General features: G+C 44.3%; 1 protein-coding gene across 8 annotated transcripts in view; it reads right to left on the bottom strand.

Moving 5' to 3' along the window:
- ZNF217 (zinc finger protein 217) overlaps positions 1-22,640 on the bottom strand; it is a 42,919-nt gene extending 20,279 nt beyond the window's left edge. The window contains exons 1-2 of one of the 8 annotated variants that reach the window (XM_050746518.1): positions 22,567-22,640; positions 21,148-21,238 (exon numbers count right to left, since the gene is read on the bottom strand). The gene's annotated coding sequence lies outside the window, so the exon portion shown is untranslated. Of the gene's footprint in view, positions 1-5,747; positions 5,814-6,921; positions 7,006-7,276; positions 7,434-10,746; positions 10,825-21,147; positions 21,239-21,626; positions 21,720-22,566 lie in introns of those variants that run through there. The other 7 variants (XM_050746511.1, XM_050746513.1, XM_050746517.1 and 4 more) reach the window with 7 other exon arrangements.
- Positions 22,641-24,872: the final 2,232 nt, after the last annotated feature.

Below are 24,872 nucleotides of genomic sequence, written 5' to 3'. Positions count from 1 at the left end.
TCTCCACACTCCTGCACACATAAGGCAGCAGTAAACTGATGGCACTGCTGATAGAGTCAATTGTCTTTCTTGACAAAGAACTGAAGGGGAAAAGGAGGATATTATAATCCAACACTATAATCTAAATGCTTCTAGTTTGCAAGGAAGTGAGCATTATGAACACACTAAGCTTACTGAAAAGTACTTCACAAAAATGTTTTCCAATGTTTAAAAACATTTTAAAATCTTTACTCCAGTAAACGACAGAACTTAACCTTAACTCAAATACCCCCTAACACCTAAGGCAAGTGGCTATGCAGTATAGCCATATTTTGAGAAAATACTAGGGTTTAATTTATATTGGGATTATTTAAGTAGACACTTTTACAATTTGCCAGAGCATAATCTTTGAAATCCAGTAGGAACCATATTGCTAGAAAAGGCTGGACTAGAAATGTGATGTTCTTCAGATCACTAATTACACACTGATTTGTGACTAAAGCTACCACTACCTGTAGATCTTGAAATTAGCAAATACGACACATTATACACTGCTTAATAAAAACCACAGTAATCTGTGCTTAAGTACAACTAATTAGGTACAACAGCCACTTTGCTGACAATTACTGTAACTTGGGAATATTTTTCTTTACATCCAGATGTACTCAAACTGTTAATTTTTAGAAACAGCACAGCTTCTTTGTTTCGGCTTAACAGGTTATCTTACCTTGTTGATATGAAATATGTATCTACCATAATATGAAGCAATAAGGTATTCAAAGTCCTCAAAAACACAGAAAAATTATATTTATACACAATCTGTCATACTGCTAATAAAGCTACTTTTTCCCGAGTTACTGAAGTGTCCAAATCAGGAGTTATTAAAAAATTCAACTTAAATATCTATTCTCTGGCCAATGCATTTGTACCCTGAAAACTACAAAATTGAATCTTTAAGACCGGGCTAGAAGTTTACACTTTTTCTCAAAGTTTTCCCTCTGGATTTTACACACAGTATTTTTTCTTAATCTGACAAGTGAAGAAAACTCTGTAGAGCCGTCTACTAACAATCAAAAAGCTACAGGTTTTTTTTATTTTTTATTTTTAATGCTCTAAATTCTTCAACACTGTTTCAAGGAAATTACTAGGGGTCACACCCATGAGGCTAAATGGTCAACCCAACGTTCCTAATATAGCTGTGGAAAGATGCTTCCAAGTTAAGCAAAAAAAAAAAGATTGGAATATTCAAAGTTTTTATTTAAGGTTACAACCTCAACTCTTCAAACTTGGGAAGCTCGTAAAGGAAATAACTTCATTTTGCTGAAATTGTTCATAAATTACCAATTATAACTAGGATTAGAGATCAAACTACTATAAAAATATAATCATATAGCATATTTGAGTGTCATTAACTAGAAACTGCCTGATTCATCATAAAATCAGTTAAGGTCAGTTAAGGGATCTTAATAAGAACTTAAAGTATAACATAGTAGCTTTAGTTTCAATATTAACAGGTACTGTCATCTCCAAAGTAGTTTTTAAAAACATCCTGATCTGAAAAAAAGTTATAAGGAAAGTGAATTTTTAAAAACTTTAATTAAGCAAGATTAAGCATTGCTATCCATTTCTCCTATTACTACTACTTAACCAGTACAATCTTGTATCTGTAAAAATTTGACAGGCCTAACTGCACCAAAAAGATTTCAGCAAATTAATAAACTGTTTAAATAAACTGTTCTATCTTTACCTGCACTAACTCTCTGCAATGAAAACACTGAATGTGTGTGTATTACACACATATATACACACACACACACACACACACACAAATAACTAAGCCCATGACTAGACCACTACACCATACCGCTTTTTCCAGTGAGCGCTCTGAATTAAACACAATTCAAGTAACCTAGTTCAATACAAGCTTAGGCAATGCCTTTTAAGGCATAACATCTTTCTTCTGCAAGATTTAAATATTCCCATCCTATCTTTTGTTGACTACATACTAAAGTTGTGTATCTGGCTCTTTCCAGTCACCTGTTTGCTTTCAAAATCAAGGGGAAAAGTCTCCTTTCAATTAATAATACAATCACTGTTCAGTAGACTTATAAACTGAAAAAAATATATATATTGATTACAAAAGAAAGAAACACACTTCTTCAGTATAACTGAGATGATTTATGTTATCCTTATTTGATACAGGTAGAAGTATTATTCCTAAGTTTGATTCAAGAAATGTCTAGAGTCTACATTTCCGGTCCATTTAACTATATTTTAAATTTCAAAGGTTTCCAGACACACCCGAAAATAATGGAACACCAATACAGAAACACTACACGAATCCGTTAAAAACCTAGCTTCTGAGTCTAGGGGAGCTTTTCCATAGGAAGTACAGGCATGTGGAGGTCAGAAACAAGTTTTGTAAAGCTTAATAAGAACAAAGGCTAAGTAAGGAATCCAACTAACTCTCTCATACAACTTCTTCAGCTGTCTTTTCAGGTTTAGTAATTTTATTTCTCAACTTTATCATAAAATTACCAAACTGTCCCCAAATTTCCAGTAACTCAGTTATGCTGATACCCTGGGCAGGAAGTAATGGAGATGTTCAGAACAGTCAGTCAACAAATGTTCAAATGGAAAGCATTCCAACGTTAAATATAAAAGGGTAATATGTGGCGGCAGCTGGCTAGCAGGGGCTTCCCCCCTATTTATCTGGAAGATAGATGTGTACAAGAATTGAGCATGTCATCGTGAGCTGCAGATTTTAGGAAAGAATGGTCCCTGTTCTTCTACTTCCTTCAAGTCAGATTTCTATCTGCCCTCGTGGTCTAAATTCAAAAACCTTTGCCCCAGATACCACTGCAAATTTGTCTGTTATTACTGGTTGGGGAAAAATAACCCAGTTCACCTTACTCCAAAAACATGAGCATTTCAGGAAAGTTTTTATACTGCCTCTAAAATGAGGCCCTTAAGTGATACTCAATAATCAGGCTTCCTTCACCCGAATTTAAGAAATTTCCTGCCGTCTTTGTGTAATATATTTTTTCTTCCACGTGCATTTAAACTAGTTAACACCCCTCCCCGCCAAAATCTGGAGATGAGGTGTGCGGATCAAGACCCCTCCCCACCCCGCCATTGTCTCAAGTTTAATTTACATGCTGTAACCAAACCCTTCACTCTTTAGAATATTTAACAAGATTGAGATTCCTTTAATTCCATTTTGGTAGCTGTTCTGTAAATACCTTTCAGGTTTTTATTTTTTAATATCCCAGTAATCTAAAAACTAATTCTGTATATTTCAATTGTAGTAACTGGATTTAAAATCTTATTACATTTATTAGTGCAATACTCAAGTTTATGCAACTCTCTCATGTTTTTCATTCCTACTTTCTAATTCTAAGGCTTGAAAACAGCCATTGCTCAGTCCTTCAGCTTCACCTTCCCAATTCATTCATTAAACATTCTGCTCAGGGATTAAACTGAAATGGGAAATTAGGAATGAACCATTTAAAACAAATCATACCCAGCAACCTCAAAATCTATAATATACAGGCCATACGGGCATACAGGAGATGGGACAATTTGGATTTTTTTTTTTAAGCAAATGGAAACAAAGCTTCATATAAAACATAAAAAGGGTCCAATCATTTACTTTCAAATAGCGTCAGATAAAAGTAGCTCCTTTTTTAAAGTGCCATCTTTGAGGCAGTCAAGAGTCATTAAAACTACTCCAAAGTTCTTACCAACCAATATCATGTTTGTGACAACTGTGAGAAAAGAATGTAATTTTATAAAGTGGGAAAACAGCACATCTTCTGGGACCCCCGAGGCTCTAATCAGGCATCTCAGAATTAGGAGTGCTCCAGGGTTGGGAAATGGCTACCCTGCTGTGGCGAAAACATGCCATTTCATAATAAATGTTGTTAAGAGAGAAAAAAGTGATTAGCATGTATCTGCAATGAGGAGATAGAAGAACTTAGTCATTGCCAGGCCATTATATTCCTTAATTATTTCATCAGTTTATAAGTGACTTGATGATTAAGTCTTATTTTCAGATTTCCTCCAAAACAAGTCCACTGGAAGGGGATTAGGAGCTCCTACTCCTCCCTTAAGTTTTCCTGCCAAAAATGGAGGCTTACAAAGAAAATGCAAATTTACCCCCACCTTAAAAGTAAAGGCAGTCAAAGTCAAAACCTTCACTGCTCCTCCTTCCTCCCCTACTACCTGGAAAAAAATTTTGACCTATTACCAAAATAGATTCCTCAGGGTAAAGGGGAGAAAAGTTTTCTACACATTTTTTCTAAGTGGTGTATTAGTTCCTTTTTCTGAGTAAGAAGTGAAAGGGAATAGGAACCCAACAGAACTGCTAAACTTCGATCTCACAAGTTATTAAAAAACAGCAAAGGTCAAACTGCAAAGCGTTAGGAAAGTGTTGTGAAGACAAAAAGATTAAAAGAAGTGGGACACTAAAGAAAAAAGTGTGTGTCCTTCACCAATAAAAGTCATATCTTGTCCTCTACTTCCTCCTTCTGTAGGCAAATAAAGACACAATTCTATCTAAAGGACTAGCTTTCCTCATCACGCCAAATAATTAAAATTCCAAACAAGCAGATTATTAATCCTATTCTAACAATTAAAATAAATTATAAATCTGCCTTGTAACTACTGACAACTGAATTTTAAGTAAGTCACTGCCTCTTGAATTTAATCCTTATATAACCGATTAAAAATGGCAGCAACATCAGGGTTAGGAAACAAAACAAATCGAAACACTATTAGTCTCTGGAACACTGAACAAAACAGTATCTAAAATAAATATGACTTCTCAGAAGGAAAAAAGTTATCTACCATTAAGGACACACCTTAAAAGTTCTTAGCACACATTAACTAAGCAAGCACAAACTAGTGGCTTGCCTGTTATATTTTCAGAGAGAAAGAAATGAGGTTATTCCTCTACACTTGTCACTGCAGACACATAAAGGCTTTTAGAAACTACATCTATTACTCAATGTCTAAGTATCATAAAACTTAGCATTTTAATTCTTGATATCAGTCAAGAAAGAACTTCCATTTCAGGGGAAAAAAGTACAGTAAAATAAGAATATTGTAAATGTCCTTCTTGACATATACAAAAGAGAAGGTAAAAGGCCTCCTAAGACCCCTACCTAGTGGCCAGGCCTGGACGGCAGCTGTTGCTACCTCGCCTTTTCTTTTGTTGAGCTTAATCTCATGTCAAGTCATTCAACCAACTCAAAAGCGATGAAGACATAATTGAATCAACCTGAACTAAATCAGACCTAGGCTTCTTAAAACATACAGCTTAATGCTTCCAAACGATCTAGAAAACTAAGAAACCTAGCTACGCTGTAGGACATACGGTGGCCAATAATACAGGACCCCCAAACTGGCCAATGGACAACTGCAACCGCCATTTACTTCCTCTGTGTTTAGGAATGTTCAACGCTTCAAGCCCCATAGGCTGATTCAAGAAGATAAACTGAGGCTCAAGGAATTTCGAAGTGGAACAATACACCAAAGCCTTAAACCTGAAATGACTATCCTTTTCTGGGGCGGGGGGGGGGGCGGGGAGAATAGAAAAAGAGAAAAGACTTTCTGGGGCTCCCAGGGTGGCCCGGATGCCAGGGTCCCAGAAGGGGCCTTTTCTATAGAGCTCCTGTAACTAAACCTGGCGGAAAACTCCCCGCCTGCTCACCCCACCCCCACCCCACCCGCCCAAGAATGCGCCTTCCCGTCTTCGGTGGCCCTACCCAGAATCCCAAAATGTGGGTTCCAACCGGGGCCCTGAACGTCTTCCCAAATCCCCGGGATCCAGGTTCCGGCTGCGCGCCCCGCGTGCCGGCTCTAGCCCCTCGGGCGGGACCGCCCAGGCGGCCCCAAATCCAGCCTCCTGAGCCCCCAGCAGCGCCCTCCGCCCCTCCACCATCCCGTCCCGCTCGCAGTCGGGGCCAAATCGAGAGACAAGAGGGCTGTGCATCTGAAACTGAGCGGTTTCACCACTCGGCACCTCCTGGCAGAAACTTCCCTTTAAAAGAAAAAAAAAAAGCAGCAGCACTTTTGGGCATTTCAATCCTTCCTGCCCTTTAGAGCTCCCAGTTCTGCTTCCAGCTGGCTTTGGGTGTTCCACTACAATTGAGTCGTAAAGACATTAAGTGTTTTATACAACATTAAGACTTAAATAAAAATCTTTAAAATTAGAGGGAAAAAAAGCCACCTTATCGCACACATCCAGGAAACGCAGCCCGTGCATCCCTGCTCAGGGATGAGCAGGCGCCCCGAGACTCCCGGGGACAGATTTTTGGGCACCCGAGGGAATCACCGGGGCGCGCGTCGGGGTCCGCGGCGAGGCCCAGCCCCTCCCGCGGTCCCTTAGACGCGCCCTCCGCCCGGCCCGTGTGGACCGTCCCGGCCATTGTTTGCGGGGGATGCCCGTCCGGACGCATTGTTTTGGCCGTTTCCAACTTGCCCCAGCCCCTCCCGGGCATCGCGGGGGACCCCACGCCGACGTACCCTCTCCGCCCGCGCCCCAAGGGCCGAGTGGGCAAATTGGGAGACCCGCCCCGAGGAGCGACGCAACTTTTCGGAACAACCCCCTACCGCACACCCCCGCAGCCCCCGGACCCCTGCTCCCGGAGGAGATTCTGGGGACACCGCACCCCAAGCCCTTCTGAATCGTGCGGCGTGAGTGTGACGGCCAAGAGCGGATGCAGTCCGGAATCGCCCGCACCTTCCCGCGGGCGGAAACGCCGGAGCCGGCTGGGGAGGGGGCGCCCTAGAGGAGCGGATAGAAAGCTGAGGCGGGGAACTGGGGTCATCCTGGGGGGCACAAGACAACGAGCCGGGCGCCTCGGGGGCGGCGCGGGAGCCTCCGCAGGACCGGGCGGGCGCCCCGGGTGGCGCGGGCGGGGGGCGCGCCCCCTTTACCTGCGGCTCCGGCTCCTCGGCCATTTCCTCGCGCGGCGGCGGCCGGGACTGAGCTGACACCACTCGGGCCGGCCGGGTTTGAATGAGGAGGAGCGGGCGCGGAGGGGAGGGGGCGGGGAGGGCGGAGGGAGGGAGGGAGGCGTCGCGGAGTTTCTCTCGGCCTTTTGTGCGGACACCTCCCGGATTCCCCGCCCGCACCCGGCCCCCCAAAAGACACGGGGAGCCCCGGGCGAGGGATGCAGCCATCCGCCGGGGCGCCTCGTAGCTTCGCGCTTCCAAGACCCCCCCCGACAAAAAAAAGCGTCCCCCACCCCCACCCCCGCCCCCGCCCGGAAGATTTGGGGGCCGGGCTCACCTCGGGCGCGGGGCTAAGGTGAGCGGGGCGGGGGTGCGCACGGGGGGCAAAGGCGCGGGCGCCCCCTACTCGTCCGCGCGGGGACAGTGCAGGCACGGGGGGTCCCTAGAGCCGCCGGGGCGCGGCGCGTCCGGCGCCGGGGGACTGTTGGGTCAGAAAGTGTTCAGGGAGCAGCTGTTGCGCCCTCCCTCGGCCCCGCCGCTCGGAGACGCCCCGCCCCCTGCCTTCACCGGCCGCCCGGCCCCGCCCCGCTCCGCGCCCGGCCCCGCCCCAGCGACCACGTGAGCAGCATAGGCGCGCCCCCGCTCCGCCCCCCGCCGCGACTCCGCCTCCGGGAAGCGAGCGAGGGCGAGCGCGCGCCGTGCCACCCTCCCCGCGTCCTCCGCCCCGCACCCCTCCTCCCGCCATCCGGCTTAACGTGGCGGGCGCGCGCCGCGGCCGTAGCCGCGACAGGTACTAGGGGAGGGGGACCGCGAGGGTGTGCGCAGGCGCAGACCCGTCCCCCGTCCCCCGTCCCCGTCGCCCCCTCCTCTGCAAGGTGTGCCCGGGCGAGGGGAGGGGTCCGGGGCCCGAACCCCTGGGTCACCCCGAATTACAAACAAAAACCTTAACGCAGTTGCGCGCGGGTTAGAAGGCAGCTGTGCGCGAAAAACACCTCAGATTTTCTTCAAGCGTGAAGAAGGTCGAGAAGATAAAGTTTTTAAATGAGTATCTTCAGAAAGCTATTTAATTGTTCTGATTTTTTTTTTTTCCTGAAAGGGCCGGGCTTGCGCTATTCTAACTTGAGATTTCTAAACTTAGTCTAGGTTCCAAGAATCTACTTGGTTTTGATAGAAATCCATTTGGAGGAAACCGGGGACAAAAAAAGTGGGGACAAAAAAAAACAAAAAACGCTACCCTTTCCCCCTCCTCCCTACGCCCAACTCATTTAAAGCGTTTCCCAACTGTTTTTTTTTTTCCTTCCTAAAAAAAAGGACAAAAATAGGTTCTGATTCCCAAAGCCTGTGATATTTCCCCATTTTAAGTAAGCCTCGAGGAACCATAGACACAACAAGCACACCCCCAACTTTTCTGCCCCAAAATGGATACTAATGCAAATGTGAAATGGATCTATGCAAGTCGCTACCAACAAAATAGCCAAATATTTATTTTTTTACTGGCCTTCGGCATATCCAAAATGAAACTTTAAAACACATCAAGAAAAGCATGTAAAATATGTATTTCCTAAATCAAAAGAAAGAACGCACTACAGAAATGATCCGGAGTTGGTGAGCAATGCAATCTTAATAAATAGGAAAAGGAATCTGAGAAGACAGCTAGCTCAGCAAAGGGGAAGAATTTGCCAAGTGTCATGTTTTGCTGTCATTTTATATATAACTACTAACCCCACATATGGTCTGGTTAGTCTTTTTTAAAAAGGAAGTGAATCAATTACTTACTCACACTTAATTAATTAGCAGTGCCAGTAGATTCTTAGGCCAGCACTAAAAACCTAAATTGGGTGATTTTTTTCACTCAAGTCCACTGATACTGATCACTTTTAGTATTAGGATTCCTTTTCTCACAAAAGATGAATACCTTTCTTTAAAATATATTTTTTAATCTTATTGTCACATTCTAAAACACAGTCCAAAAACACTCTTCATAAACAAGAAACTTCATTTAACTTTATGAAAACAAATGACTATGAGCCTTGCTACACAACAAAGAAACTGAACAAGTGGAACCAGGTTGAGCCTTAAGTGTAGCCTCATTCTACATGTTAATGGATAACCTTTGAACTCTGAGATCTTGAATGCTGTAAACACAATAGCACTGATAGTTAAAAATTCCAGTGTCAAAATCGAGCATAAAGAAAAGTCCAAACTTTTCAGGGGGAATAGGGAAACAATCAAATATTTTGACAAATAATCGTTTCAGTAAGAACAAGGAGATTCCTGGCTCTCAGACCTTGTTGCTACTGAAGTATTTTCTGAGCAAAAACGGTTGTGCTTGTTTTCCCCTGTGCCCTCCAAAGCTACCACTTTGTTCACATTATAGCATCATGATTTGTTACTGTTTCGCCGCCTCCCTCAAAAAAAGAAAAAAAGTGCCTTATTATGTTGTAGCTTTTAAAATTGAAAGATGATTATATTCACTGATCTATCTTCTAAGAGTTTTATTTATATGTGATACTCCTTATGTTTGAGCAAAGAATTACAAAGAACCTTCTCCTGGAGTCTTGCCAACAAAACTGGGAAATCGTTGCAAAATTCTGCCAGTGACTGACTGCTGGGTTGCAAATACATACTGTGTTTCCCGAAGGACATAGAGGGATCTGAATTCGCCCGGGAGGGCTTCCCTGAGACACATTCTTCCCTTAGAATGTGAGACTCATACTTCACATTTATTTGGAAAGCATGTATAGTTCAAACAATTAAAATATGGAAACTCCAAAAGTAACAGGAGAACACTGGAAACATTTGGTTTTGTAATAAAATCCAGGAACTCATATTGCACGAAGTGAAAATTGAAAATCGAACGTTGGTCTTCCTACGCTTAGCTCCACCCACAAGAAATCCAGCTTCGCCATCACTCCCTGCCTAGGCCATCTCTAAAGGAGTCAGGTGCTACTAGATGCCAGCAACAAAAACAAAGAATGGAACCCAAAGAAAAGCTCTGCATATGTTACTTGGAGAAAGGGCAGAAAAGCTCCACTTCACCTTGTTTTAATGCAGCAAACATGAGCTACACTTCATTTTTCACAATTATCCAAACAGACAGGCCCTCCTTAAGATGTATTTCCTAGTATGCGCTTATAAAATCACACCATTATCTCTGATTTAATTCTGGTGATATAAGGCCTCTTCGTTTAGTCAACATCTGATTTTCTATCCAGATCCTGCCAGTCCCAGCATGCTCATGCTCAGAGCTAGTAACATAACAAAAAAAAAAAAAGAAGAAGAAAAAAACCAAAACTTCTGATTTGCTGTATTTAACACTTACTGGAATCATCTGTTGAGACTCAGCCTTAATTAGAAGAACAGAATGAGGTATGATCTAATTTCACAAGTCTTTATTTTACTGTGGAATTATTATAGAAAAACTATTTGGAAACTGTGTGTAAATCCCTGGAGCTGAAACAGAGCCAACATAGATACGGGACGTAAAAGAATTCAGTGTTCAGAGCAGGAAAACCTGAAAAACTGCAGCGAGGAGTTAGCAGGAAAAGAACATGAAAAAGTTAGGCAAACCTGCCAGCATCTGCAAACTACAAAGGACATTTGAGAAGGAAACAAGGACAGCCCTTTGAACAAGACTGAATGCACTGAAGTAAGTAGGAATAACAAACAGCTCGAAGGAGCAACACATTGCTCTCTTTTCTATTAAGTTTCTTGATCCCATGCAACTCACTCCTCTGTAAAGTATCACAATAATATACAATTAAAAAACATATATATATATGTGTATATATATATAGCAGAACTTACCTTTCAGAAGAGAAGGCAGGGTCTGGAACCTGATAACTCTCTAGGACAGGACTTCACTCTACCTGGCTCTAAACAATACTGGAAGAGATGTGATTGCTGGTTTTTATAAGCACACCAAAAAGGGAGGGGTCAAGAATAAGGCTCAATTTAAATAAAGGTTTTAGTACCCTCCCAACTTGATTGGATTAGTCAATCTTGATAAGGTTGACAGCATTTTTTAACTGGATTTGTCCCATTGGTGCGTTTGATGAGTGCCCTCCCCCACTGCAAACACAACTCATGACTCCTAATATTCTGGATCGTTTTCTGAAATTACCTTCACTCAAAATGTTAATGTAAACTCCCTTAAAAATGGCACACAAAACACAACACTGGGAACACCTCTTTAAAGTTTTCTGCCTTCATCAGATATTCCAAACGGGTAGCTTTGGAATGAGGGATGGAGGGGAAGAAGAAGGTAACTAACATTAATTGAAATTCAATCATCATTATAATCTCCAGCCAAAATCTTAAAATCTAATCAGGATATTTAATCTCCACCCTACTCCACCGTACACAGACCTTGCATCTGTCAGCAAACCCTCATATGTCTCAATTGTGTCCATTTACCTTTATCTGTAACAAAAGCCTACACCAAGGTGCCACTGGCAGGTGCCATGCACGTGAACATGGAGTCTGCTGTTGGAAATGCGTTGGGAAGGGCAAGTTCCCGGTGAGAATCATGCACATTTAGGAGCTTTCCAAATACTGATGGCATGTTGAGTCATCAGACTGGATAAAATTGCCCAAAAGAGGTGCTAGTATTGGGCCCTAGGGTGGTTCGGCGCCCGGAAGTCAAGGAGAAGAGAAAGAGAGCAAAGGGGACTGAGAAGGAGCAGGCAGTAAGGTCTGAGGGACCTCAGGAGAGCATGGGGGCCCAAATGCAAGGGGAAAAAGGGTGTCAGTGCCACCACATGTTCTCCTCCAGACACAGACAGTACTGTATGTACAGGTTTCTCCAAATTTCTTCCTTTCTAGGTTTCCCTTAATGCTTTCTCTACCTATAATCCAAGATTTTTACCCAGAAAGACCCAAGTCTTTTACCATGCATATCAAATAAGTTCACTACCCCTTAATGGCTTCCTATTGCCTTGAGGGAAGAAAAACTCCATAGCTTGCCCCACCAGCCCTGCAGATCTGGCCCCTGCCTAACTCCAGCCTCAAGTCCTGGCAAGCCCTTCACTTAGGCATCTGAACTCCAGCCTTCTCTCTGACCTAGAGCCTTCAGCCCTGGGGTTCCCCTAGCCTAGCACCCCTTTTCTCATTCTCTTCAAGAACTTGGCTTCTGTTCTTTCTGAGAGTGGTTTAAACTCCCTGGTTCTCTGGGAGGGGGAGGAGAGGGGGAGGCTCTGACATAGTGTCCTGGTTATGAACATTTTCTCTCCAATAACTTGGGCTCAGATACTCAAATTCTACCTCTGGAGAGCTGCATAGGCCTAGAATATTATTTAATCTCTCTTGGGTTTCAGTTTCCTTATCTATAAAAGGGAAATGATGAAGATGATGAAGAAGACAATTAAAATAATTGTTTGTGTTACTTATATAAGTAGTAGTCACATTTCTTCAAGACTCTGGAGAATGAAATGAGACGCACTACAGAGCTTGTGAGCCCAGAGTTTTGGGGGCCCCGGCACTGTTCTAGGCATGGGAGATAGAGCAGTAAGCAAAACAAATGAATTCCTTGTCCTGTTGGGGCTTATCTTCTGGAGGGAAACAGACAACACACCGGTAGTTATATTTGCAACCTACTGGGACTGGGTCATAGGAGAGGGGAAAAGCCTGCTGTTTTAAATTGAGGCTCCCTGAGGAGCAGAGACCCTCCAGGAAAGTCAGGTGGCAAATCATACCAGGATGGAGAGGGTTCCATTCATTCAGAGGGAACAGAAGGGGAGAAGGACCAGAGAGGAAGAGAGCCAAGCTTGGAGAAAGAACTGGCGGGCAGCCAGTGTGTCTGGGGGCCATGGAATGAAGACAGGGTAGGGACAGAGGAGCAAGAAATCAAGGCAGGCCCATGTGAAGACCGGAGATTTGACTCTCGTTGCAGCAGGATATCAGTGACCAGTTCACTGTTCCCTGGTATTTGCCACATCTGCAACACTTGATAGAGCTCTTTCCTGCCTTGCAGTTGGATCCCCATGCTCTCCTGATCTCCATTAGTCCTCTCTGGCTGCTCCCTCCCAGACCCCGTGGCTCCTTTTTTAGACTCTTCTCCTTGACTTCCAGGTGCTGACATGCCCAATGCTAGCAACACTTTCTTATTCATGTGATTTTATCCAGTCCGAAGGTTCAACATGCCATCAATATTTGGAAAGCTCCTAAATGTACATATTTCCCACCTGGAACTCTCCCCTCAACTCCCAAAACACATTTCCAGCTGCTGATTTGTCTCTGCATGCAAGGTCCCTGTGTTTACAGGGCAGAAATGTAGGCAGTCCCATTCTAAGTGGCCACAACTGACCTTTTCAAAAGCCGTCGTCTGGTTATGTCATGCCCTCATGCGTCTTAGAATAAAAACAAAATTCCCGATAACACAGCCCTCATGCGTCTTAGAATAAAAACAAAGTCCCCGGCTGGGCGAGATGGCTTGTGAGATGGCTCACGTCTGTAATTCGTAATTCCAGCACTTTGGAAGTGTGAGGTGGGAATAGTGCTTGAGTCCAGGTGTTTGAGACCAGCCTGGGCAACATAGCGAGACCCCCATATCTACAAAAAAATAAAAAATTAGCCGTTGTGTGCCTATACTCCCAGCTACTCAGGAGAATGAGGCAGGAGGATCACTTGAGCTAGCGAGACAGAGGCTGCAATAAGCCAAGATTGTGCCACTGTACTTTAGCCTGGGCAACAGAGTAAGATCCTGTCTCAAAAAACAACAACAAAACAAAAGTCCTGAGAACATGGCTGGCAAGATCTGGTGGACCATGCTAAGACTCTGGGTTTTATTCCAAGAGCACTGGGAAGTCACTAAATGAAACGGAAATAAAACCAAAGGAACCATCGAACGTCAACTAAGTCTTTCTTTCCCAAGAGATACTAGTATCTCCTAAAGACCCCATCCTGGTTTAACAAAGAGGACATGACAAACTCTAAGAAGTTGGAGTCCTGCTGGGTGCTGTGGCTCACGCCTGTAATCCCAGCACTTTGGGAGGCTAAGGCAGGTGGATCATGAGGTCAGCAGTTCAGACCAGCCTGACCAACGTGGTGAAACCCTGTCTCTACTAAAAAAATACAAAGGGAGGTGGAGGTGCAGTGAGCTGATATCACGCCACTGCACTCCAGCCTGGGCGAGAGAGTGACACCCTATCTCAAAAAAAAAAAAAAAAAAAGAGAGAGAAAAGTGAAAACTAAGGCTCAGGATCATTAAGTAACCTGCCTGAGGTCACACAGCTAATAATTTGCTTCCCCACTTTCCCGACTACAGTAAAGCCAATGCACCAACTGAACCCAAAGTCAGACTCCCCCTTTAACACCAACCTAAATTTCCTCAATTCTAAAAATTGACACTGATGCATATTTCTCGACCCCCTATTTCCAGGATGTTTACCAGTCAGTCATGTGTGGCTCTGGGGCAAGGTTGAAATGTCCTCACCCACTGTCCTCCCCTCCCCACATTCTGGAACAGCAATACAGTGTTTAACTTGGTTGCCTGAGGGCTAGTTTCCTCCCACCTGTGTCACTCCCTTGAGTTCTTGGTATACCTGTGTACAGGACCCTCTTCCTCACCAGACTCTAACAGACTATAAATCTTTTTTTTTTTTTTTTTTTTTTGAGACGGAGTTTCGCTCTGACTGCCTAGGCTGGAGTGCAATGGCGCAATCTTGGCTCACTGCAGCCTCCATCTCCTGGGTTCAAGCAATTCTCCTGCCTCAGCCTCCTGAGTAGCTGGGATTACGGCGCCCGCCAACATGTCCGGCTAATCTGTTTGTATTTTCAGTAGAAACAGGGTTTCGCTAGGTTGGCCAGGCTGGTCTGGAACTCCTAACCTCAGGTGATCCGCCTGCCTCGGCCTCCCAAAGCACAGGGATTACATGCGTGAGCCACCATGCCCAGCTGAAATCTCTTTTGAAAAGGAAGCCGGGCACCGTGACTCATGCCTATAATCCCAGCACTTTGGGAGGCCAAGGCGTTCACCTGAACCCGAGAGTTCAAGATCAGCCTGGGCAATGTGGCGAAACCCTGTCTCTATGAAAAATTAGCTGGGCATGGTGGCTGGCACCCGTGGTCCCAGCTACTCAGGAGGCTGAGGTGGAAGGATCTCTTGATCCCGGGGAGGTCACGACTACAGTGAGCCGAGATGGCATCACTGTACTCCAGCGTGGGCCACAGACCCTGTCTCAAAAAAAAAAAAAAAGAAAAGAAAGCGGGGAAGAAAAGGTAATACAAATTAATATACCAACAGCAATTAGTGAGTGCCTTTTCCATGGAGCTGGGAGAGAATAAATGTTTGTAAAATTAAAATGTTCTATGCTAGATATCAACTTTCCTTCTATGCCTTCTTTATTTCACACCTCATAGCTAGTTAGTAAATCTCACAAATCCTATCCTTCTAATCTCTCTGAAATGTACCGTTTCCTTTCTATTCTCACCACCCATGTTTCTTTGTTTCCTTCTGGCCTGTGTAATAATCTCATAATCGCTTCTCCTGTACCTGCCTTCTTTCTAGTCCAGAATACTTTTTCCTAAATTCCACTAATAACCATCCTGCTACTGCTTGGTGTGAAATTCTCCAAAAAAAAATTTTACTTTTCCAAAATAAGTCAAGCTCCCTCTCTTGGGATACAAGAACCACACCACGGTCCCAGCCAATCTTTCAGCCTGATTCACTCAATATATATTTATTGACCACTCCTTTCTCCCAAGCACTTAGCTAGATAGTAATTCAAGAGTGTGGCACAAAACAAATTGGATTCCTTCCCTCATGGAGCTTATATTTTAACAGAAAACATAGACATTAAATAAATTAAAGCACAAAAAAATAGACAAGCATATAATTACAGTATCCTAGAGAATTATCACTCATGCAGAAAGCATACACAAGGATGCAGCACCGTTTACAATAGTGAAAGGCTAGAAACAACCTACATGTTCATCAAAAGAAAATGGCCACATAAAACATACCATATCCAAATTTTAGAATATAGACAACAGGCCGGGTGCGGTGGCTCACACCGGTAATCCCAGCACTTTGGGAAGCCAAGGTGGGCGGATCATGAGGTCAGGAGTTCAAGACCAGCCATGGCCAACATGGTGAATCCCGTCTCCTCTAAAAATACAAAAAAAAATTAGCTGGGTGCGGTGGCAGGCACCTGTAATCCCAGCTACTGAGGGGACTGAGGCAGCAGAATCGCTTGAACCCGGGAGGCAGAGGTTGCGGTGAGCCAAGATCGTGCCACTGCACTCCAGCCTGGGTGACAGAGCAAGACTCCGTCTCAGAAAAATATGTATATATAATATAGACAACAGGCCGGGTGCAGTGACTCACGCCTGTAATCTCAGCACTTTGGGAGGCGGCGGTGGTCTGATCACCTGAGGTCAGATGTTTGAGACCAGCCTGGCCAACATGGTGAAACCCCGTCTCTAATAAAAATACAAAAATTAGCTGGGCGTAGTGGCGTACGCCTGTAATCCCAGCTACTTGGGAGGCTGAGGCATGATAATCACTTGAACCCGGCAGGTGGAGGTTGCAGTGAGCTGAGATCACGCCACTGGGCAACAGAGAGAGACTCCCTGTCAAAAAAAAAAAAAAAAAAACCCCACTGTGTTAATTACTGTGCAGCACAAAAACTTAGGAATAAAATGTTTACTAGTTCCATATCCTGCTTTTGGATAAACATTTGATAAACCATTCTATACTTACTCCTCTCTTTGCTCTATTCCAACAGCCTACACCCCTCCCCTGCCACCCAATCCCCCAACATATATGCCATATATATAAACATCAACCTGTAACCACCCTAATCAGCCTCAAGGTCACTCCAAATGCCACCTCCTTCAGTTACTCTCTCCTTTGTTCAATGCCTCCTTTATGACACTGTCTGCATGATGCCTAGCCCTGGGTATATTGTTTCTCTTACCACCTGTATAGGGTGGAGGCTTTTCCAAGGGAAGACCGGTTTCCTCCATGTTGTGGAATGGTCAACACACAGTAAGTGCTCCAATCAATATTTAGCTGTCCCAATACTTAGCTGTTCTGTGCTCCTTGGATTTTCTTTTTTTTTTTTTTTTGAGACAAAGTCTCACTCTGTCGCCCAGGCTGGAGTGCAGTGGCGCGATCTCAGCTCACTGAAACCTTTGGGGTTCAAGCGATTCTCCTGCCTGAGCCTCCTGAGTAGCTGGGATTACAAGCATGCACCACACCTGGCTGATTTTTAAATGTTTAGTAGAGACGGGGTTTCACCATGTTGGTCTCCAACTCCTGACCTCAAGTGATCTGCCCGCCTTGGCCTCCCAAAGTGCTGGGATTGATTACAGGTGTGAGCCACTGCTCCTGGCCTCCCTGGATTTTTTTTTTTTTTTTTTTTTTTTTTTTGAGATGGTGTTTCGCTCTTGTTGCCCAGGCTGGAGTGCAATGGTGTGATCTCAGCTCACTGCAACGTCTGCCTCCCGGGTTCAAGTGATTCTCCTGCCTCAGCCTCCCTAGTAGCTAGGATTACAGGCGCCTGCCACCACACCCAGCTGATTTTTTGTATTTTTAGTAGAGACAGGGTTTCACTATGTTGGCCAAGCTGACCTCAGCCTATCCACCCGCCTCAGCCTCCCAAAGTGCTAGGATTACAAGCATGACACACCTTGCCCGGCTCCTGGATTCTTTAATACACTCGTTTTTTTAATTCTCTCATGTGACACGTACATAGTAAACACCCACCACGTACCAGGCATTGTTCTAGGTGCTGGAGATGCCACAGGAAACCAAACAGATCAAAATGCCTATCCTCATGGAGTTAACATTTGATATTATAGTCTGTTAGATATTATAATAAGTACTATGGAGAGAAATACAAGGGGCAAAGGGGCTACAGAGTGGAGGGATGGTGAGGGAAATGTTAAATAGATTGGCCCTGAAAGGCTTCATCATAGACATATCTAAATAAAGATCTGAAGGGGGTGACAGTGGGAGCCACAGAGGTTCTAGGGGAAGAGCATTCCAGGCTCAGGGACAGGCAAGCGAAGTCCTTGAAGCAAAGTGCGCCCAGTGTTTCAAAGAACAGCAAGGAGGCCAGCATGGCATTGTGGTTGGTGTAGAGACAAGCCAGGAAATTAGGATGGGGATGGTGCATTTTGATTGCACGGATCTTTCTGGCCATGATAAAGATTTTGGATTTCATTCTGAATGGGCCTGAGAGCTCTGAATAATTTGAGCAAAATGACCTGGCTCAGTTAGTAAGTGGCGTATTAAACGGGTTGACACAGTCAAGAGCACTCCTAAAATAGTAACGAAGGGTCTCTCTCCTTTGCCGAAATCACTCAGATATTTAAATGTATCTATTTCAGGTACTTTTACAACCATAACAGTAATAATAATAATAATAGTAAGAAGAGGGCTGAGCGCAGTGGCTGGTTCATGCTTGTAATCCCAGCACTTTGGGAGGCCGAGGCCGGCGGATTGCTTGAGTCCAGGAGTTCAAGACCAGCCTGGACAACATGGTGAAACCCTGTCTCTACAAAATACAAAAATTATTACAATATTAGCCAGGAGTGGTGGCAGGCGCCTGTAATCCCAGCTACTCAGGAGTCTGAGGCAGGAGAATCACTTGAACCCGAAAGGCAGAGGTTGCAGTGAGCCGAGATCACGCCACTGCACTCCAGCCTGGGCAAAACGAGTGAAACTCTGTCTTAAATAAAATAAAAATAAAAATAAAAATTAGCCGGGCTTGGTGGCACGTGCCTATAATCCCAGCTACTCGGGAGGCTGAGACAGGAAGATAATTTGAGCCCAAGAGGTCGAGGCTGCAGTGAGCAGTGTTTGGGCCACTGCACTCCAGCCTGGCCGATACTCTCAAAAAATAAAATAAATAAATAGGAAGAATGGGGAGGAGAAGAGGAGGGATAAGAAGGGGAAAAACAGACCAGGCTCGGTGGGAGGCCAGCACTTTGGGAGGCCAAGGCAGGAGGATCACATGAGGTCAGGAATTCCAGACTAGCCTGGCCAACATGGTGAAACCCTGTCTCTACTAAAAAATACAAAAATTAGCCGGGCATGGTGGTACATGTCTGTAATCCCAGTTACTTGGGAGACTGAGGCAGGAGAATCGCTTGAAACCCAGAGGCGGAAGTTGCAGTAAGCAGAGATTGAGCCACTTCACTCCAGCCTGGGCAACAGAGACTCTGCCTCAAAACAGTAATAATAATAAAAGGGAAAAAACAAAACGATTTACTGCAGCCCCGCTATGTGCCACTCTCAGCTCCAAAGCTGATTTATATTATGGTGTTACTTAGTTCTCCTGATAACTTTCATGCTTAAATCCATTTGCAGATGAGGAAACTGGGGCCTGAGGTTAACTTTCTGACTTAATTCTCTTACTTGAAGATCTACAACTAGAAGAAAGTGGGGTTCCAGCCCAGATCCAGCGCCAAAAGCCATGCTGACTCATACCATTCTTTTCTGTCCTAAGTGGTTGACCTTGGCCTTAGGAAAACAATAATAATAACGATCACTGATTGGGCATTAACTCTGGGGCAAGCACACCATACCCCATTTCGAGATCCCCCCGCAGAGTCGGAATTCAAGTCTCCCAGAGTAGAAAGTAGCACCTAGGAGCGGTGACCCCGCAGCAGGTCAGGGCTGAGCTCTTGAAAATGGCTCTCTGGGTTCAAACCAAAACTCGATTCCCCAGATGTGCCGCTTTGGGGCTTCCTCTGAACTCTCTTTGACTCCATTTTCCCCACTTTACAGATGGGGATAATAGCACACCCTAATGGCCGGGCGCAGTGGGTCCCGTTTGTAATTCCAGCACTTTGGGAGGCTGAGGTGGGCAGGTAACTTGAGCTCAGGAGTTCAAGACCAACCTGGGCAGCATAGCGAGACCCCCCCCCCTTCGCCATCTCTACAAAAAATACAAAATTTAGCCAGGCATGGTGGCTGAAGCCTGTAATCCTAGCACTTTGGGAGCCCGAGGCGGGAGGATTGCTTGAGTCCAGGAGTTCAAGATCAGCCCTGGCAACATAGTGAGACCCCATCTCAATTTATTTAAAAAATAAAAATAAAAACTAATAGGCCGGGTGCGGTGGCTCACACCTGTAATCCCAGCACTTTGGGAGGCCGACGTGGGCGGATCACGACGTCAAATCGAGACCATCCTGGATAACAAGGTGAAACCTTGTCTCTACTAAAAATACAAAAAATTAGCCGGGTGTGGTGGCACGCACCTATAGTCCCAGCTACTCAGGAGGCTGAGGCAGGACAATCGCTTGCTTGAACCCGGGAGGCAAAGGTTGCAGTGAACTTAGATCGCACCACTGAACTCCAGCCTGGGCAACAGAGCGATTCTCTGTCTCAAAAAATAGATAGATACATAGATAGGCCAGGCGCGGTGGCTCACGCCTGTAATCCCAGCACTTTGGGAGGCCAAGGTGGGTGGATCACTTGAGGTCAGGAGTTTGAGACCAGCCTAGCCAACATGGTGAAACCTTGTCTCTAATAAAAATACAAAAATTATTTTTTTGTATTTGAGACTCCATCTTAAAAAAATAAAATAAAATAAATAGCCGGGTGCAATGGCTCACGCCTGTAATCCCAGCACTTTGGAAGGCCAAGGCTGACGGGGTGGATCACCTGAGGTCAGGAGAAACCCCGTCTCTACTAAAAATACAGCCTGGCCCGTGGCCTGCGCCTGTAATCCCAGCTACTCAGGAGGCCGAGGTAGGAGAATGGCGTGAACCCGGGAAGTGGAGGTTGCAGTGAGCTGAGATGGCGCCACTGCACTCCAGCCTGGGCGACAGAGCAAGACTCCGTCTCAATAAATGCATTAAATAATTAATTAAAATATAAAAATAAAATTTAAAAAATAGTACTCGCTGACAAGTGAATTTGGGAGGAATAAGCAAGCCCTCACTCGTGGTAACGGGCGCAGGGTGGGGAAAGTGGGGGGTGGCACACAGCGCTCAATTAAGTCACGCTATTATGATCACGACCATCGCCCGCGGCCGCAGAACATGCCCGCTCTGAACACCAGGGCGGACACCCACAGACGCGTCCTTCACCCGCGCAGGGACCTGCCAGGGCTCTTATACCAGAGGGTGTTCAGAGTAGGGAAGGGAGAGATCAAGTCTGAACCCGGATCCGTCTCCTCCAGAACTTGAGTCGCTCAATCATCAGCTAGATCGCCCAGTGTAGACAAAGCAAGTGGAATTCTTTGAAGGGTATACCTTGAGTTGGGCAATCCTCATAGAAGGTGGGAGACGACCTGCCCTTCAGTGTTCCTGGGGCACCTTCTCCAAAGCGGAGGTCGAGCCAGGCCTAGGAGGAAACAGAGGGAAGGTGTGGACGACCCCACCGCAGAGACGGAGGTGAAACCGACGAGCTCCAGGTAGGTGTGTCCTCCTCAACGACACCCTCCCACAGGGCCCTGAGACTGGGGAAGACCGGAGATGAGATTAGGATCAGAGCCACACCCCTGACCGGCTTACTGGACAACCTGAAGCCACGCGTCTACACTGGCGCTCGGAACTGAGTTGGCCCAAAGCGTCTTCACCGCTTCTAGCGGAGGGCTTAATGCGGTCCCCCAGCACTCACACAGCGGGTTTTCTCAGAACCCAGTCTCCAGAGACCGCCGGGACTCAAATCCTGCGCCGCCCTCAGCCGCTGGGAGACCAGGGCCTTGGCCTCACCTGCTTCCCAGCCTCACCTGCAGAATGGGTGGTCCCGAGGGTTAAATGCCCTCATCACCATGAAGCCTTAAAACGGTGCCTGGCACATGGCGATCACGCAATAAACGTCCGCCAAAATGACGTTAGCCAGGATTCGCCCCGGAAGGCTGCCTGTTCTCAAACAGCCCTTCAATGAGGGCTAATCCCTTTGACTCCTTGAACAACTTTTTTTTTAATGTGGTTAGCACATTTTGTTGATTTTTTTTTTTTTTTTTAACAAAGACCAAGTCAGCATGTTCTCTTAAAAATATTTTAAGAGATTATGTTTTGTTCCCACTTGCTTTGAGGAAAGACTTCGTCCTGGTTGAGTGGGGTGAAAACAGTGAAATGCGAACAAGGGTAATAAGACCATCTTTCCTGTACTGTTTCTTAAAAAAGGAGGGGAGGGAGGAATTAAAAATTCAGATGCTGGATTTTAAAGACCGTCATGCTAAGTATTATCAACTTCCTTCTCTTTTTTTTTTTTTTTTTTTTTTTGCCCTCATATAAACATAACAGTAGTGAGTTTTTCCTTTTTTCTTGACTCAAAAAAAAAACACAAAACTGACACATAAACTTCTCCAAAGCAATACAGCTGAATTTTCTACAAAGATTTGTAACTGATAGGATATATTCCTTAAAGAAAATAAGAATGCTCTGAACAGAAATAAAGTTTCTGCAGCAGTTTTATTTGAAGCCCACAAATAAAAACAGCATGTCCCCAAGGAAACAAAATAGAATTTGGAGTTGCAGCTAAAATGGCTCTGCTCTAATCCTCTCTTACCCAGTAGTATGGGGTTTGTTTACAGGAAACCCCTGCCACGAGAACTTTTCTGCTAGTTTTCAACCGTATTTTGGCATCATCAACTCAGGCATATGGAAACAAATGAAATATTCAGCTTTAAAAAAAATTACAAAGTAAACGAAGAGAACGCTGACCTGTTCCTTTCTACCTTCTTCAGGATGGGTAGAGGCATGAAGAAATGCAGGCTCCCCTCCCCCTCCGGGCCGCGCTTCCCGGCTGGGTGGAAACTATCTCATTACCACACTTTCAACAAGTAGACCAGTTTCCTCCTTTAATCAAAGTTACTTTGTGGTTGTTTAGCAGTCTGCGCATGCCATGTTTTTATAGCTATAGAAAATGCATATTTATTTATTTTGAGATGACTATGACCATATGACAAACCTAAGTCAGCTTCTTGTAGCCAATGATTTATAAGAGCTCTGAAAAACCCGGCCTTTAAACATTTTAATAGAGGCTCTCTCATCCTTTGTAAGTGGAAGTGTAAATTGGTACAGTCCTTTTGTAAACAACTCAATGAGACAAGTCAAGGGCCTTACAAATGTTCATACATTTGGATGCAGCAGTAACACTCCTGGAATCAATCCTAAGGAAACAGCCCTAATGTAGGAAAAGGTGTTAGGAACAAAGATCTTCGTGGTAACAAGATTTACTACGAGGGGGACAGCAATACATGTTCACTCTCCATACATGTGTGGAGGCACACAAATAAAGGAGTGGTTAGTCACCCAAGTTATGTATCCCCACACGATTACACACAGTCATTTTAAAATTAGAACGTTTTGAAAAATAGGCCATTGGGAAATATTTATAATAGCAAATGAAAAAACCGAGATGCAAAGTTGTATTTTTAATGAACTCTAATTTTTTCTATTAGTAAAGAAAAAAGGATATAATATACATAAAAATACTAAAATAAATTTTATCAGAAAAATGTTAGTACAGACTGAATATTATATGAAAACAAAAAAACTTAATTTCGTTAGCTGCGATAATGGCATGGATTATCACAGAATATGTATACATATATATAAAGATATATACTGAAGCATATAGAAGAATGACATGATATATGAGAATTTATAATACTTTAGTAAATAAAAAAAGAAGAGAATTGAACCAAATGCGGTTAACATCTTGAAACTAGAACTGGGCATCAGGTATGGGGGGGTTACTCATTACGCTATTTTTATTATTCTCTCTACTTTTGCATACATTTCAAAATTTTTATTAAAATTGTTTCCTTTTTTCTTTTTTTTACCCTTAATCTTATGACGGGTTACATTTAAACATTTTTTTTTTTTTTTTTTTTTTTTTTTTTTTGACGCGGAGTCTTGCTCTGTGCCCCAGGCTGGAGTGCAGTGGCGCGATCTCGGCTCACTGCAAGCTCCGCTCCCTCGGGTTCACGCCATTCTCCTGCCTCAGCCTCCCGAGTAGCTGGGACTACAGGCGCCCGCCACCTCGCCCGGCTAATTTTCTTGTATTTTTAGTAGGGACGGGGTTTCACCGTGTTAGCCAGGATGGTCTCGATCTCCTGACCTCATGATCCGCCCGTCTCGGCCTCCCAAAGTGCTGGGATTACAGGCTTGAGCCATTTAAACATTTTTTGATGGTTGTTTTTCAATAATGGAATATGTATGACCCTTTTTCCACTTTCTATTTTTCTCTATTTTTCATAATATACTTGTATTACCTTTGAAATAAATTAGCATTTATTTTACCAAAAATAAATTAAAAATAAGAATAGTAAACAGTCCCACAGAAAAGTTTTTCTTGCCGTGTAATTCTAGTGAATCCTCAGAATGCTATGATAAGCCTGTGTACCTTAAAATGTGAGCTCCTAAATGGTCCAAATCTTTTGGGACGGCACCATGCCATCTGAGACTGCTGTAAATATGATCAACTGATAAAAAGGCCAGCTGCAACTAACCATTTTAAAGATTAGGAACCATTTAAAAACACACACACACACCACCTCTTGCCTCTTGAGTGTTAAGTGGCAAGATACTCTGGTTTATTTCTAAAGTTTCATGCAATAATCATGTAAGCACTGAGTGGGACAGAATTCTACATACTGCCGAGCTGACTCAGAAAGAAGGGTTCCACATTCCTTAATTAGCAGCATCAGAGAAGCACCACTTCCTGCAGTGGAGTTCCCATTTCATCCAGCCACTCCACTGGCTCAGTACATCCTCAAGTTCACGTAAAAGATTTTCATAAAGTCTGGAGACATAGTGTTATTTAATTTATTTCATTTTACTCTGTTTTGTTTTATCCTACTTTATTCTATTATACTCTATTCTATTGTATGTATTCTAATTTTTACAAATTAAGGATGTTTGTAATGACGTAGATTCTTTGTTTCCAGACTTTATGGATGCCCGTATATACTGAAATCACAGCTGGAGGCAGAGTAGGTGAACACCTGACCACCTTGAAAGGA

Source organism: Macaca thibetana, chromosome 10 (genome assembly GCF_024542745.1).
Source record: "Macaca thibetana thibetana isolate TM-01 chromosome 10, ASM2454274v1, whole genome shotgun sequence".
NCBI lineage: Eukaryota > Metazoa > Chordata > Mammalia > Primates > Cercopithecidae > Macaca > Macaca thibetana.
Note: the sequence above shows the minus strand (reverse complement) of the source record. Positions and strands in the feature narration are given on the sequence as shown.